We start from the raw sequence: 10,437 nt of genomic DNA, 5'->3' as shown, positions 1-10,437 counted from the left end.
TACTTGTTTACACAACTTCAACACTATAAAACTCATATGCATTATATTAATCTAGCTAATACAATTTCTTTAATTTATTTGATCATTCATTTAATTAAAAAATTAATTATGTTATTAAAATATTTTCATACCTAACTAAGTCTAACTCTCATTAATATATAAAAAAAAAGACATGTAGAACTTCGCAACTAATATTTAATATTTTTATATTAAATTAGTCTCAATTATTTTTATTAATAAAGTTAAATTTATTTTTTATTTTTTATAATTGAAAAAGCGGAAACACTTGTGGGAGAAATTGAATTTACGATCTAACAATTTACTGCATAACACCTATACCATTTAAGTTATAGCTTATTATAATTTTTTTTTATTTTTTATGATAATTTTTAAATAAAATTATAATTTTTTTGCCCCTCCAAAAAAAAAATCCTGGCTTCGTCCCTGGTGGTAGTCATTACGATTTATTTTAATTCTCATATCTATAAAAATTGCTCTTTAATTTTTTCAGTTTCAGATATAAAAATTTGCATAAAAAACGATTTTATGATGAAAAAAACAATTTTTTACAGAAAACAGCGTCTGATTATCATATCGGTATCACTATGATATTATCATATCAGTATCATAACACTTGAGAGAACAATTATTTTTTATCAAAAAAAATGCTTGATTATCATTTCAGTATCATTAACGTTAGCATACCTGTATTATAACGTTATCATATCAGTATCATAATATTATATGGTTGTGATAATAGTATGATAAGGATATGATATAGTTATGATAAAGTACGTCATGATAATGTCATAATAATATTTTATGATACTGTTATGATAAAGTATATTATGATAAGTTTATGATAATAATATGATAATGTTATGATAAAAGGTTATGATATGTTATGATAAAGTACGTCATGATAATATTTTATGATATTGTTATGATAAAGTATATTATGATAACGTTGTGATAGTATCATGATAGTGTTATTATAATAGTATGATAAGGTTATCATAATATTATCATATAATAATCTTCTACATACAATACTGATAATGGCATATGATAATAAGATGACAATGCAATATGATACATTGATAATTGCATGATAAGGTGAAACTGTGAATATCATATGATAATGTAATACTGTGATAATCATATAATAATGTGATACTGTGGTTTTGTCTAATATTATCCAGCAGTATCATCACATTATCAGATAATAATCTCATGCATAAGATACTGATACTGATAATGACAATGATAATAAGATGACAATTTAATATGATAAATTGCGAATTACATGTTAAGATGGAACTGTGATAATGATATGTTAAGGTGATATGACATTGATAATAAGATGGAAAATAAAAATAAAATAAATTATTGACATTCATTTAATTTCTGATAAACTTGCTTTAAAATTTAGTATTCATAGATAATGAAAATAAAATAAAATTTTGACATTCATCATATAAAAAAAAAAATAAAGAAAATGAAAAAGTTAATTAAAAGAACGAATTGATTGAAAATGGAAACAAAATAAAGGGCATGTCATGAGAGAGAGAGAGAGAGAGAGAGAGAGAGAGAGAGAGAGAGAGAGAGAGAGAGAGAGAGAAGAGGAGAGAGTAGGCTGTCAGTTATGTTAGAGTAAAATTCTGAATATTTCGGAGAGTACAACAATAAATAAAAAATATCTTGAGGTATTTTTAATATCTTTTCAGCACTGAGATAGTATTTTTTTATTTTAGATAAATACCTAATAAGCCCATACACAAATCACCTAAGTAGTCCATTTATTTTCGTAAATACATCACATATTAGAGATATGCAGAAATCTCTCAATAAAAATTATAGGTTTTCATAAATAACTCAAAATCCAAAACAGGGTGATTTAGTAGTAAATTGGGACAATTATGCCCCCTTCTTCCCAACATCGCTACTGCAAAACCATTTCATTCCTTCTTTTTGTAAGATATGACATAGGTGGCGAGGAATCGCAACCGGAGATTCAAGGCGGAGAGACGGGCTGATTAACTCAGTCGTGGAGAAAGTCGATGTGATGGCTCAACCAACAGTGTTATAGCTGACGGTATCCGTCCGACGGTGGTCATCAATATTTACCAGCGGCAGTTGTCGGACCTGCAAATGAGAAAAGGAGAGAGAGAGAGAGAGAGAGAGAGAGAGAGAGTAAAAAATATAAATGAAACTGAAGACGAAAAAAGGATATTTCTAAATGCAAATCTGTTGTAATTGAAGAAATCTTTGATATTGGAAATTTTTATTTGAATAATGGATTAAATGAGGAGTTACAATCTCTGTGACTTTAAAGAAGGAAAATAAGAAACAAAGTCAATCAAAAAGCAGCAGCTACAAGCAGTGGAGATGCCCTGCTAATGGATTTATCAAACTGAACTCTAAAGCAGGAAAAAATAGAAGCAAATGTTGGGTTTGAGTTTCATAATCAGAGACGAGAAAGATGATGTATTGGTGTTTGGTAGTAAGATTTTGGGGACTGATGGAGCGATTGAGGAAGCGGAAGCGGTTCTATTCGGGTTGAAGGTGGCGATCGAGTATGGCTTTCATCGCATCATGGTCGGGAGAATCGTCTTAAAGCTTCATTTGATTTAGTTTAAAACAACCAGCTTTTACTTAGTTAGGTTTTTATTTTATTTTTTAATTTCAATTTTGTTCCGATTTAGGTAATGTTGATTTCTTTTAATTGTTAGTACATTACAATTTCTTTTTTCCTGGAGAAGTACAATTTATTATCACCTATATCATGCGTAATTAAATTTCTAATCAATTTTTAATTACTCCATCCGTTTTGAAAGAGTTATCTTTTCATCCATTTTTAATGAGTTTCATTTAATATGTTGAAATTTTTCTTTTAAAATTCATGATATATTACAATTTAATTCGGTCTGATTAAACCAACAATCGAATTCATTTAGATCGGTTTGATTTTTTCCTTCAAAACCGTTTAATTTTGGTTTTGGTTGATTATCAGTTCGGTTGACAGTCGGCTGATATTCAGTTGGCATTTGTTTGATTTTTGTTTAACATTTAGTTCATATTTTGTTGATATTTGGTTGATTTTAAGTTGACATTTAGTTGATTTGCGGTTGACATTTGATTGGTTTTTAGTTAACATTTAGTTGATTTTCGGTTGATATTCGTTGACATTAGGTTGATTTGTAGTTGACATTTAATTGATTTTCGATTGACATTCAGTTGATATTCGGTTGACATTAGGTTGATTTTTAGTTGACATTTTATTAATATCGGTTGATTTTTAGTTGACATTTATTTGATTTTCGGTTGGCATTTGATTAATCTTTAAAAATTAAATTACAAAACAGTAAAAATAGACGCTTGTAGAGGACAATGGTAATAATAGTTTTGAATAGTCTCACGGAAGAAAAATGAAAGTCAATTGATTGATATTTGGTTAATATTTAGTTGATTTTTGGTTGACTTGCAGTTGATATTTATTTTAAATTCTATTATTAATAAATTAAATTTTTTGTATATAAAATAATTTCTCTTACGCATACACTCTTATACATAAAAATTCAGAATTCTTTCTAATGAGATATAATATTGAATAATTAAAAGTTGGTTTCAAATTTATGCGAGATTGATAGTAAGTAACAATAATTAAAAAAATAAAAGATATAAATTCATTAAAAATAACATAAAACATTTAAAAACATTCAATAAAATTAAAAATATTTAATATACATCACAAACTTACATATAAAATTAAAAGTTAATATAAATTGATTAAAACAAAAAATATATTAAATGTTGGCTTCATATTCTTCTTATGTTATTTTTCCTTCAAGTGGTCCAAATCTTCTAACACTCTCTTCTTATTTGCCAAACACAATACCTATAGCATTTGTTAATAAGATTTGATTGAGAAAGAAATTATGATTAAATAAGATTTGATTGGGTAAAAAAAGAAAGAAGAGGAAAGGATGATGCCGAAGAACAAAAATGACTATTGAAAGTAGTTACTGTAATTCATGGACGACGGCCAACGCGCCAAAAATAAACAATAAAAAAGGCTATAGGTTTTGTCTTATTTAATCATAATTTATTTCCCGCAACAAATTATTCTTACCAATTACGGCACTCAGACTACGTGAAAGCACTAAATTAAGGTCAGCGCCTGAAGTTTTCGACCCAGACAGATAGGGTCGGATTTTTCCTCAACCCAGCTGAAAACTGGATTTACTGTGCTATTTTCTACGCCTAAACTTGCAGGGTTTTTTTTACTACTGTCGCATCTTACAGAGAGAAAGGATGTAATAGTGAAGTTGTCATCTTCAGTTTAGTCTGGCGTTAATGACTACATGGGTTGAATAGTACTGGAAAAATAATAAGGTATAAATGTAAATCTTTAAAATGTTTTGAGATATTTCTGCACATAATATTTTTTTGAGTCATTAATGTATAGTTTTAAGAAATATGAGGTATAGGGTGTAATTTCCTCAAAAAATTAACATCGAGATTTCTGTATTATAAAAATAAAATATGTTTAATTTTTTTGATCTGCAATGTCCATATTAGAACATTTGTAAGTTGCCGAAAATACAAGGGCTTTTTTCGGAAACAACCAATATTTCATCTTGGCTTACTTTTATACGATCAAAAGTTTCTCATTCCTAAACTACCGTACACGCTTCCAATTATATGATTTATACGATTTCCAAATGTTTCTCATCTTCTGATCCCCTCTTTCGACTGCTCCTGCCATTGTCCATGCCGCCATGTATGATGACTAGATCTGGATCTGGTGATGGAACAATAGCGTTTGGACTGGCGGAGTTGCCGGTGGCGTTTGAGCTGGCGGCGCGACGGAATTCTGTCTAGTGGGGGTGCTGCGACATTAAGACTACTGGCGTTGCGGTGGTGGTGCAACTTCTAAGGGGTTTGCAAATTTTCCTTGTTTTAGTACTGTTTATGTATCTCCTTCTTCTTTCTTGTCTTGTCGGTTCTTCTACTTCTTCCTCCTCCGGCGGCGGTGGTGGCGGTGATGATGGCGGTGCAAAGAATAATATGTATTCAATCCTTAATCATCATATGAGTTTTTAAGGTAACCTGAAAAAAATAGCTTACTGCCATTTTTTCAGTAGAGTTCTCCTGATGAGAAGAGCAAGAAGACATTTGAAGAAATTGGAAAAGAGATTCTAAAGATGGAAGCCATTGGCATTTCAGATTTGGATGCCTAGAGAATCTTAAAATCAAACACTGTCAACGTTGGAATTCTTGAATATGCATTTCTCGAGTGCTTCCTTCGGTCAATTAAGAGTAGTTCTACTGCCTTTTTCCTCTGTCAATTCATATATCATCGACAAATTTATACATTAATATCTGCAAATTCAATTTAACATGACAAAACCAATGGTTGTTTAAGGTGATGATGTTGACTGTTGAGATAACATAATCCACTGAACATTAATGTATGCAAATTCAGTTCTTATAATTCTTGTTCAATTTAGTCTAAATTTTTTCAATTTGATGAATCCACTTAGCAGGATAGGAAGACCAAATTAACCTAATTAACACCAAAATATAAAGGGGTATTGGATAATCTAACGTGACAAATGACATGTTATTAAAGTAGTACTGCAATTAAAGCCACATCATCCAAAAGATATCAGGTGGCATACTGCATATGACAAAAACAAAGGAAAAAGGAAAAAGTTTCTCAATAATTATATCATTATAGTGTTGATTTTGTGTTAATTTTATATATATTTTGTGTTGATATTTTACTGATTGTAATCTTGATGAAAAAGACAATAATAATGTCAAAGTATTATGATTTTATAGTGTTGCTATTGAGTTGATTTAGTGTTGATTTTCGGTTGATATTTTATTAATTTTAGCATTGGTGAAAAAGACTATTATAACGTTGGATTATTATAATGTTACAGTGTTGATCTTGTGTTGATATCATGTTGATATTATGTTGCTATTTGGTTAAATTTAGCATTAGCAAAAAAGACCATATTATACGTGAAATAAAATAAAAAAATAAAAATTAAATTGAGGCAATGTTGAAAAAATAAAAACTAGTGTAAAAAACATTAAAAATTTAAATTAATTAGTCTATTGCATTTTGTTGACTTTTTGTTGATTTTATTTTGTGTTGATATTTTACTGATTGTAATCTTGGTGAAAAAGACAATAATAATGTCAAAGTATTATGATTTTATAGTGTTGCTATTGAGTTGATTTAGTGTTGATTTTCGGTTGATATTTTATTAATTTTAGCATTGGTGAAAAAGACTATTATAACGTTGGATTATTATAATGTTACAGTGTTGATCTTGTGTTGATATCATGTTGATATTATGTTGCTATTTGGTTAAATTTAGCATTAGCAAAAAAGACCATATTATACGTGAAATAAAATAAAAAAATAAAAATTAAATTGAGGCAATGTTGAAAAAATAAAAACTAGTGTAAAAAACATTAAAAATTTAAATTAATTAGTCTATTGCATTTTGTTGACTTTTTGTTGATTTTATTTTGTGTTGATATTTTACTGATTGTAATCTTGGTGAAAAAGACAATAATAATGTCAAAGTATTATGATTTTATAGTGTTGCTATTGAGTTGATTTAGTGTTGATTTTCGGTTGATATTTTATTAATTTTAGCATTGGTGAAAAAGACTATTATAACGTTGGATTATTATAATGTTACAGTGTTGATCTTGTGTTGATATCATGTTGATATTATGTTGCTATTTGGTTAAATTTAGCATTAGCAAAAAAGACCATATTATACGTGAAATAAAATAAAAAAATAAAAATAAAATTGAGGCAATGTTGAAAAAATAAAAACTAGTGTAAAAAACATTAAAAATTTAAATTAATTAGTCTATTGCATTTTGTTGACTTTTTGTTGATTTTATTTTGTGTTGATATTTTACTGATTGTAATCTTGGTGAAAAAGACAATAATAATGTCAAAGTATTATGATTTTATAGTGTTGCTATTGAGTTGATTTAGTGTTGATTTTCGGTTGATATTTTATTAATTTTAGCATTGGTGAAAAAGACTATTATAACGTTGGATTATTATAATGTTACAGTGTTGATCTTGTGTTGATATCATGTTGATATTATGTTGCTATTTGGTTAAATTTAGCATTAGCAAAAAAGACCATATTATACGTGAAATAAAATAAAAAAATAAAAATTAAATTGAGGCAATGTTGAAAAAATAAAAACTAGTGTAAAAAACATTAAAAATTTAAATTAATTAGTCTATTGCATTTTGTTGACTTTTTGTTGATTTTATTTTGTGTTGATATTTTACTGATTGTAATCTTGGTGAAAAAGACAATAATAATGTCAAAGTATTATGATTTTATAGTGTTGCTATTGAGTTGATTTAGTGTTGATTTTCGGTTGATATTTTATTAATTTTAGCATTGGTGAAAAAGACTATTATAACGTTGGATTATTATAATGTTACAGTGTTGATCTTGTGTTGATATCATGTTGCTATTTGGTTAAATTTAGCATTAGCAAAAAAGACCATATTATACGTGAAATAAAATAAAAAAATAAAAATTAAATTGAGGCAATGTTGAAAAAATAAAAACTAGTGTAAAAAACATTAAAAATTTAAATTAATTAGTCTATTGCATTTTGTTGACTTTTTGTTGATTTTATTTTGTGTTGATATTTTACTGATTGTAATCTTGGTGAAAAAGACAATAATAATGTCAAAGTATTATGATTTTATAGTGTTGCTATTGAGTTGATTTAGTGTTGATTTTCGGTTGATATTTTATTAATTTTAGCATTGGTGAAAAAGACTATTATAACGTTGGATTATTATAATGTTACAGTGTTGATCTTGTGTTGATATCATGTTGATATTATGTTGCTATTTGGTTAAATTTAGCATTAGCAAAAAAGACCATATTATACGTGAAATAAAATAAAAAAATAAAAATTAAATTGAGGCAATGTTGAAAAAATAAAAACTAGTGTAAAAAACATTAAAAATTTAAATTAATTAGTCTATTGTATTTTGTTGACTTTTTGTTGATTTTATTTTGTGTTGATATTTTACTGATTGTAATCTTGGTGAAAAAGACAATAATAATGTCAAAGTATTATGATTTTATAGTGTTGCTATTGAGTTGATTTAGTGTTGATTTTCGGTTGATATTTTATTAATTTTAGCATTGGTGAAAAAGACTATTATAACGTTGGATTATTATAATGTTACAGTGTTGATCTTGTGTTGATATCATGTTGATATTATGTTGCTATTTGGTTAAATTTAGCATTAGCAAAAAAGACCATATTATACGTGAAATAAAATAAAAAAATAAAAATTAAATTGAGGCAATGTTGAAAAAATAAAAACTAGTGTAAAAAACATTAAAAATTTAAATTAATTAGTCTATTGCATTTTGTTGACTTTTTGTTGATTTTATTTTGTGTTGATATTTTACTGATTGTAATCTTGGTGAAAAAGACAATAATAATGTCAAAGTATTATGATTTTATAGTGTTGCTATTGAGTTGATTTAGTGTTGATTTTCGGTTGATATTTTATTAATTTTAGCATTGGTGAAAAAGACTATTATAACGTTGGATTATTATAATGTTACAGTGTTGATCTTGTGTTGATATCATGTTGATATTATGTTGCTATTTGATTAAATTTAGCATTAGCAAAAAAGACCATATTATACGTGAAATAAAATAAAAAAATAAAAATTAAATTGAGGCAATGTTGAAAAAATAAAAACTAGTGTAAAAAACATTAAAAATTTAAATTAATTAGTCTATTGCATTTTGTTGACTTTTTGTTGATTTTATGTTGATATATGAAAAAAATTAAATATGTGGTAAATAATAAATGTTGATTAATTATGAGCAAAAAATAAAGATAAAAAAATAAAAAAAAATAAAAATTAGCATGTAAAAGGATTTAAAAATTAATATTACTCAGATTATTAAATGTTGTTGATATTGTGTTGATATTATGTTGATATTAAAACTGACGAAAAACGTCAATAGTCAAAAATCAAAAAAATCGAAAAAATTAAAAACTAAATATATGATGACTCTATTATTTTTATGTCTCAATTTTATTCATTATTTTAGTTTATTTTACGAACAATAACATTTTCTTCCTCAATGTTAAAATTAACCAAATATCAATTGAAGATAAATACAAAATCGATAAAAGATCAACACAATATTAACATAAAATCAACATGTGTGTAATGTTGATTTTGTGTTTATTTATTTGATTTGAACATTGGCGACAAAATTGACAAAATGTCAACACAAAATCAACATAAAATCAATACTATAATATTGTTATTATTCAAAAAATATTAATAGTTCATATTTAAATTGACTGATTGTAAGCAATATCATCACACTTAATTTCACGATAAATTACATTTATTGTTGTGGACAAAAAATAAAAAAGCCAAAAAAGATCGATAATAATAATGATGAGAGGAACATAGTAGTCCATCAAATAGATGCACTGATGCTTAAAAGTAGGAGGCCTGATGAAGAACAGTAATAATTTTAGTCTGGGTCCTGTTTTCAAAAAGGTAGTCAAGTGCTTGAGATGTATAATCTTACACAATGAACATACTTTTTTGTTTCTATCTTATTCATTTGCTGCTTGATTTTTTTCCTCTTGCTCGTGGTCTTTCATTTGTATTGCTATATCAGATATCACAACGCTTCTATAAGAAGATTCACTGTCTGGAATTTGTCTAACAACATAAACTTATCGTCTTGGCTTGGTTATTCGGATTTTGCACATCACAGTTGTCAAAATCCAGAAAGTTATAATTGAAATTTGGAGATCTACACAATCAATTTCTACTTAGCAGCAATGAACAAGCCAATTTCGTCACACATGCTAAACAAAAGATCAAACAATGAAAATAAACAGAAGGAATAATAGTTTCAAATCCTAACAAATCATATCAACAGTTAACCAAATCTAAGCATTTTTCTATAAAAAGAATAACATTTAACATAAAATAAGGACCAATTTAACTAAAGAAACAAACTTGACAGATTAAAGTAAAGAAAGCTTAGAAAAATAATAATCAAGTGCTATTAAGTCATATAAGTTAAGTGTTAAAGTAGAAGATTTCAGATGTAAAATAAAACCCCAAATACAACACAAATTGGGTAGCAAAAGATGACAACTTTTAGAAACAGAAATAATTTTTTGGTGTGCCTACCTATATTAAACTTATTGCTAATTTTCAAACCAACAGTTTATAACATAAAGGAAGCATTTTTTGCAAAACAAACTCTAAAAAAATCAAACACATAAGCACAAATCTAAGCAATGGCTCCATATTTGTTTAGCAGCAAAAATATAGTCTGAGGAATAAGATTGAGAATGTATTA

This window comes from Mercurialis annua, linkage group LG1-X (assembly GCF_937616625.2).
Source record: "Mercurialis annua linkage group LG1-X, ddMerAnnu1.2, whole genome shotgun sequence".
Classification (NCBI taxonomy): Eukaryota; Viridiplantae; Streptophyta; class Magnoliopsida; order Malpighiales; family Euphorbiaceae; genus Mercurialis; species Mercurialis annua.
Note: the sequence above shows the minus strand (reverse complement) of the source record.